Here is a 6694-nt window from a genome sequence, read left to right on the forward strand (position 1 = left end):
GGCTATCTGCGCTAACCGTCCCTAATTTAACAGTGTAAGACTAGAGGGGAGGCACCTAGTCATCACCACCCATTGCCAACTCTTCGGCTATTCTTTTGCCAACGAATAGTGGTATTGACCTTCACACTATAACGTCCCCAAAGCTGAAAGGGCGAAAATATTTGGCGTGACGGAGATTCGAACCCTCGGATTACGAGTCGAGTGCCTTAACCAGCTGGCCATGCCTGGCCATTTCTGAGTAAAAACAATATTCACAAACAAATGATTTCGCTACTTTTTCACGTCATCAAAAGAAAATGTCAAACGTGTTTTTCACCTAATAATTTCAAACAATGTCTTATCTCTTCCTCTTCAAGTACCAACTATAAACCATTATTTTATATACCCGACATCCAATTGTTTAAACTTCTTGTTATAAGCCTCGTAACACTGTATGTAGAATACACACGTGATTTTCAAGCCTGTGATAACGAAGTCTTTATATATTACCCGCTTCCTGATGTAGAAATCAAATAGTGTATAATATCTGGATTGTTCAGATTAGTAACAGCACAAGAATACACAGTGATTCAGTGGATTTAAAACGTTAAAATCGAGTTTTGATACCCACCTTGGCCAGAACACACGTAATCTATTGCATTGCTTTGTGCTTAACCAAAACATAGGAACTAAAGTGGTAATAACTTAGAATACCCGAAAATACAATATCCCTAGGAAATGTTGAAAACAGTCGCAGTATACTACCACCCACCATTCACGTTAAGAGGTTAACTGGCAATTATATAACACGCCTAGAACTTAAAATACAGTGAATATCATCATTATTCTACTAGTGGTATTAGTGGCATAGTCTTGAAATGCCCAGTGTGAACTCTTAAAGTTATCCAGTATAATGACATTTTGGTATTTTTGTATTGCTGAAAAAGGAAAGTTGTGTCCGGAGTTGTTTAGGGTGACATTTATACAGCTAGTAGGGTGATGTTAGTTAAGAATGGAGTTTTATTTTGACATAAAATGTGTTTATGGTTGGTGGTGTATTATTATTAATAACTGTTAGGTCCAAGTTATTTTCGAATAACTGTGCTTTTTCTTTCTTTTTTTCTATTAGTTTATAGATTATTTTTGGTATTGCATATGTATGGACCAACGAATAGTTAGCTCCAACATCATGAGGTGTCCAATAGGACACTCAGGATCAATATCTGAAATAAATAAAAAATGTCAAAGTCCAAATTCCATTTAAACTGCAAAGTCAGAAAAGTAACCGAAATATCTTGCAGTACTTTCAACATTAACCTTGACTCTTTAAATACATAACATAACTATAGCTAAGGCCAAAGAGGGCGAATCACTTTAAAATACATCACTCGTTCAACAAAACCAACTGAGAACGAAGTTGGACTTTGTACGAATCGTGTTTACACTGACCTTGATTTTTGATAAGTAAATATGGATGTGATAATTATCCAATATCTTAAAATGAACAGATGTTTGCAGACAAAAAGAAGAACCTTGCAAATATCTTCTCGAAGAAAACAGATATTCATGTGAAAAAACACGATAATTAAACAAAGTGTGTTAAAGATCAAGGACATGTTCAAGTAAATATAACGTTTATTTTGATGCTTTATCTGTTATCATGTTTATAGCATCGTATTTACATAAGTACGTTCGCTAGGAAATAAGCCTCTAAATCTATGACTAATCTTGTCAACCAATATTTAGTTTAAAACTTAAAAAACAAACCCTGTAGACCCTAAAAATTCAAAACCAAGAACTCTGTGAATTTTCTTTACTTTGTTTATTTTTGGTGAGTAAGCATTTAGTGAAAGTCCGCGTGTTAAAAGTTAATAAAATCATTGAGATGTTTGTTTGGTTTGTTGTTAAGTACAAAGCAACATAATGGGTTTTATATAATGTGTGTGCTCTGCCCTCCAGAGGTATCGAAAGTCGATCTTTGTTTAGCGTCATAAGCCTACAAAGTTATCCACAGATGGCTTTTTGAATAAACAAACTATAGCGATAATTCTTATCCACGATAAATAACATTAATCTAAACAAATATAACACATTTATAATAGATTTTAATTATTCGAATATGTTTGTGAGTGCGAACCCGCGACCCTCAAATTACGAGTCGCACGCTTTAACACGCTTAACCATGCCGGGCCAGTTGTAAATTTATATTTACACACATTTCTAATCAAGCAATGTCATTGACATAGCCAGCTAAACTGTGAAACTATATTTGATAGCAACACAGCTGGAATAGTAATGTTATTTCTCTCCCTCTGTCTCGGTATGGCCAGGTGGTTAAAGCACTCGACTCGTAATCCGAGGGTCGCGGGTTCGAATTCCAGTCACACTAAATATGCTCGCCCTTTCAGCCGTGGGTGTATTATAATGTGACGGTCAATACCAATATACATTGGTAAAAGAATAGCCCAAGAGTTGGCGGTAGGTGGTGATGATTAGCTGCCTTCCCTCTAGTCTTACACTGCTTAATTAGGGATGGCTAGCGCAGTTAGCCTTCGATAGCTTTGCGTGAAATTCAAGAAACAAAACAAAATCTTCTGTGTAAACATAAATGCAGTAAAACCTGTCTATGGCGTAATGGCACGGGACTGAATGAAATTTCCAGCTTAAGCAGGTTTTCCCGGCTTAGACGTAGTGAACATGCATTTCCTTAATTATATATAATTTTTAAGCAGAACGTTATACTTACTTAACTCAAGGGAAGTAAGACATTTGTGAATAAAGTTATTATATTGTTTATGTTATATTTATTAGAATAAGAACAAAAATAGGCATTCAAAATATACATAAGTTCACAAAATCGTAATCAAATTTATTTGAAGAAAGTCTCCAATTTCAACTGTTTCGTTTTTTAATGGGCTTTCTAATGTGGTTGAAAATAATGCCAATTCTACGACCTTTTCATGAAGTTCATTTCCCCCTTCATTGAGCATACAATTTGATATAACTTAACACTTGTGATGAAGTAGGAATTTCTATTTCTTCTCTATCTTTTTCATTTTGTTCATCTTATGAATTTCTCACACTGTTACCATCTTGCGATTCTATTATAGATTTAAAATCAATTTCATCAGTTTCTGTTAAAACATTCTTGTCAACGTTCACAAAACTTTCTGCGTTCACAGAATCATCTGCATCAATCTTCTCAGAGTTTGGATTTCACTAGAATCGTCATAACAAACAACTTCTCCATCATTATCAAGAATAAAGCCACAGTTTCAAAAGCACTTTGTTACACATTTGATTGAATGACTTAAAAGTGCATTTGCATCTAACACGTCAATTTTCATGTTCATTTCAGATGCCCTCTTACAGTCGTCCAATAATATGCTGAAGCATCAATTTTCTGTATTTCAATTTTATACACTGTATAATACCATTATTTAGTGGCTGTAGAACTAACGTACATGGAGGTAGAAAGACTAAACGAACATTTGAAAGTTGAACTTTTGGGTGACAAGTTGCACTATCTAAGAAAAGTAGAATATTCCTACATTCTTATTCCATTCTCTTGTTTAATTTGTTCAAAAATTCCTCGAATATAACACTTGTCATCAACACTTTATTATTCGCTTTCCATTCTACATGAAGTTGATTTTTCTTTAAACATTTGAAACCGCGCGGATTTTCACTTTTACCCATGGTTTCTCTAGTTTTCCATCGGCAAATGCGACCAGAAGTTCAGTCAATCATTCTTTCAAATAATGACTTCCGGAATAATGACTGCAGAACAAAGAACAGAATATATTTAACCAATACTTACTGTAACAAAACGTTCTAATCCTACTTGTTGATAGATGATGTAGGTGAAAAATAGTTTTCCATCACTCGGGCTTTTAAGTAAATGTGAAAACTTACGAGAGAAATTAACTGAACATGCTTTGAATAGAAGCTTAGTACAAAATCGAGGGACTTTTCATGTAATGTTACAAACTATAGTCATAAAGGTTTTAAAATCAAGCAGAATTAGCAGTCGTATGGACATATAAAATCAAAGTTGTGACAGAACCGACCTCAAAAATGAAAAATAAAAAATAACTCAGATAAGTCATTGTATCTAATTAAAATGATCATAAACAAATCTTGCACACGAACAATTCACACAAGTGACTTTAAGGTGTCATAATACTGTTTTCGGCACATAGATCTGTGCATTACATGTTTTAATGTCGGTAGCGTATATGGCTCGGAATGGCCAGGTGTGTTGAGGCGTCCGACTCGTAATCCGAGGGTCGCGGGTTCGAATCCCGGTCGCACCAAACATGCTCGCCCTTTCAGCCGTGGGAGCGTTATAATATGACGATCAATCCCACTATTCGTTGGTAAAAGAGTAGCCCAAGAGTTGGCGGTGGGTGGTGATGAGTAGCTGCCTTCCCTCTAGTCTTACACTGCTAAATTAGGGACGGCTAGCGCAGATAGCCCTCGAGTAGCTTTGCGCGAAATTCAAAAAAACAAAACAAACAAATGGGATCGTATATTCCGGGTTCATTTCCCGGCATGAGACGAAACCTTCCACTAAACAAAACCCCAAACCCAAATGCTGCAATTGTGGGGAGAAACAAACGGCTAACTATAAAGGATGCCAAAAATATAAATCCATTAAAACACACTTGTATGAAATTAAAAATCCCAACACGAACAAGCCGCCACCACCACGAACAATTAATGAACCCATACCTACCACTCCAGCACCACAAAACACAACTATACAAACAAACACTTATGCTGCAGTGGTCAAAACTTCATCATTCCAACAGGAAAAACCATCACCATGTGAAGACAAATTACCCAAACCACCTCAAGACACACAACCAACCACGCCAACAACGATTGAAACCACACTGACATCTGCCATAACTTCCACCTTCTCGGAAATAATGGCAGAATATACAAACCCTACAAACACCAACAGTCTCACAGACATAATACTTAAAATCATATCGAAAAACATACATAAATTCCTGCCGCAAATTTTAACCTCTATCATAAACTCCACTAAACATGAATAACTTTACAGCACTACACATCAATATCCAGGGTGCCCTTGCTTCCAAGAAACATGAGATTGAAGATACAACAAACTCCATAAAACCAGATATTATTATAACAAGCGAAACTCCCCTATATAACTACCATCGATTCAAACTAAACGGCTACTCCATTATTAGACATGACAGGAAGGATAATAGAGATCCAAACAGAGGTATTTTATTATTGTATAAGACTGAACTTATAGTTCAGGAACTTAGTATCCCTTCCAGTAACGAATCTATAGTCATCAATATAAAAACGCAAAATCATACTGACGTTACTGTGGCGGGCATCTACTGCTCGCCTAGTACAGTGTTAGATGAAAATCTTTTGCATTCATTGAATAATAACAATCCTAATCTTATTATTACCGGCGATCTAAATAGTAAACATATAGCATTCAACTGTCGAAGTACAAACGCAAACGGCAATTTACTTTTTCAATTTCTGGATGAATCAAACATGACTTTATTAAACGATGCAACACCGACACATATCTCGTACGCACACGGCACCAGTGAAATACTGGACCTATGCCTGTGTTCGTCTAATAAGAGTCGCAAATTCGTAAACTTTCATGTTGGTCACGATTTGGATAGTGACCATTTCCCAGTTTGGTGTATCTTCAATCTCACCCCTCACATAAATAAAATCATAGTTAAAGACCAACTGAACTACAACAAAGCTAATTGGCCAGTTTTTCAAACTATATTAAATGAAACCTTACCTCCCGAAGTACTATACATTGTCGCGAACGCATCAGATATAGATGCATACTGTCATATCATCACTCTGTGTCTAAAACATGCAGCCAACAGTTCTATACCGAAACAAAAACACTTCACAACAACCCATTCATGGCAACCACATAAAGACATAATACACTTAATAAAAGACAGACGTGTACTCCGCAGGCAGTACATACAAAATCGCAACTTCACACTTAAAACACAGATCAACACTATAAGGAATAAGATACGACATTTAATCCGACAAGAAAAACAAGAAAACTGGGACACCTTTTGTTCAGAACTAAATCACAAAACTGATCCAAAACAATTCTGGACACACTTAAAAAGATTTACGAATACAGGAACAACAAACACAGTATATCCACCACTTGAATTGGATGGAGAAACAGCGTACAGTAACATAGAAAAAGCTGAGATATTTAAAAAACACCTGTTGTGTTTGTGTTTTTCGTATAGCAAAGCCACAAATGGCTATCTGCTCAGCCCACGGAGGGGAATCGAACCCCTGATTTTAGCGTTGTAAATCCGGAGACATACCGCTGTACAAGCGGGGGGCCAAAAAACACCTAGAAAACACGTTCAAGACACATCATGAACCAGACATGAACAGATACTTCTATAATACAGTTAATAACTTTATTGATCACAACAAAAGCATTTACACACCTATATTTCCAGTCAACACTATTATACACCAAGAAAAAACAAAAGACTGGAGAAGATGGTATTCAAGCTATCCTCCTAAAATACGGCACTCAGAGATTATATGAACACCTAACAGCTTTATTTAATCTATCATTATCAGCTGGATATATCCCCGTTTCTTGGAAGGAAGCAATAATATTAATGTTCCAGAAAGAAGGAAAGCCAGCGAA

The sequence above is a fragment of the Tachypleus tridentatus genome, chromosome 6 (assembly GCF_004210375.1).
Source record: "Tachypleus tridentatus isolate NWPU-2018 chromosome 6, ASM421037v1, whole genome shotgun sequence".
Lineage (NCBI taxonomy): Eukaryota > Metazoa > Arthropoda > Merostomata > Xiphosura > Limulidae > Tachypleus > Tachypleus tridentatus.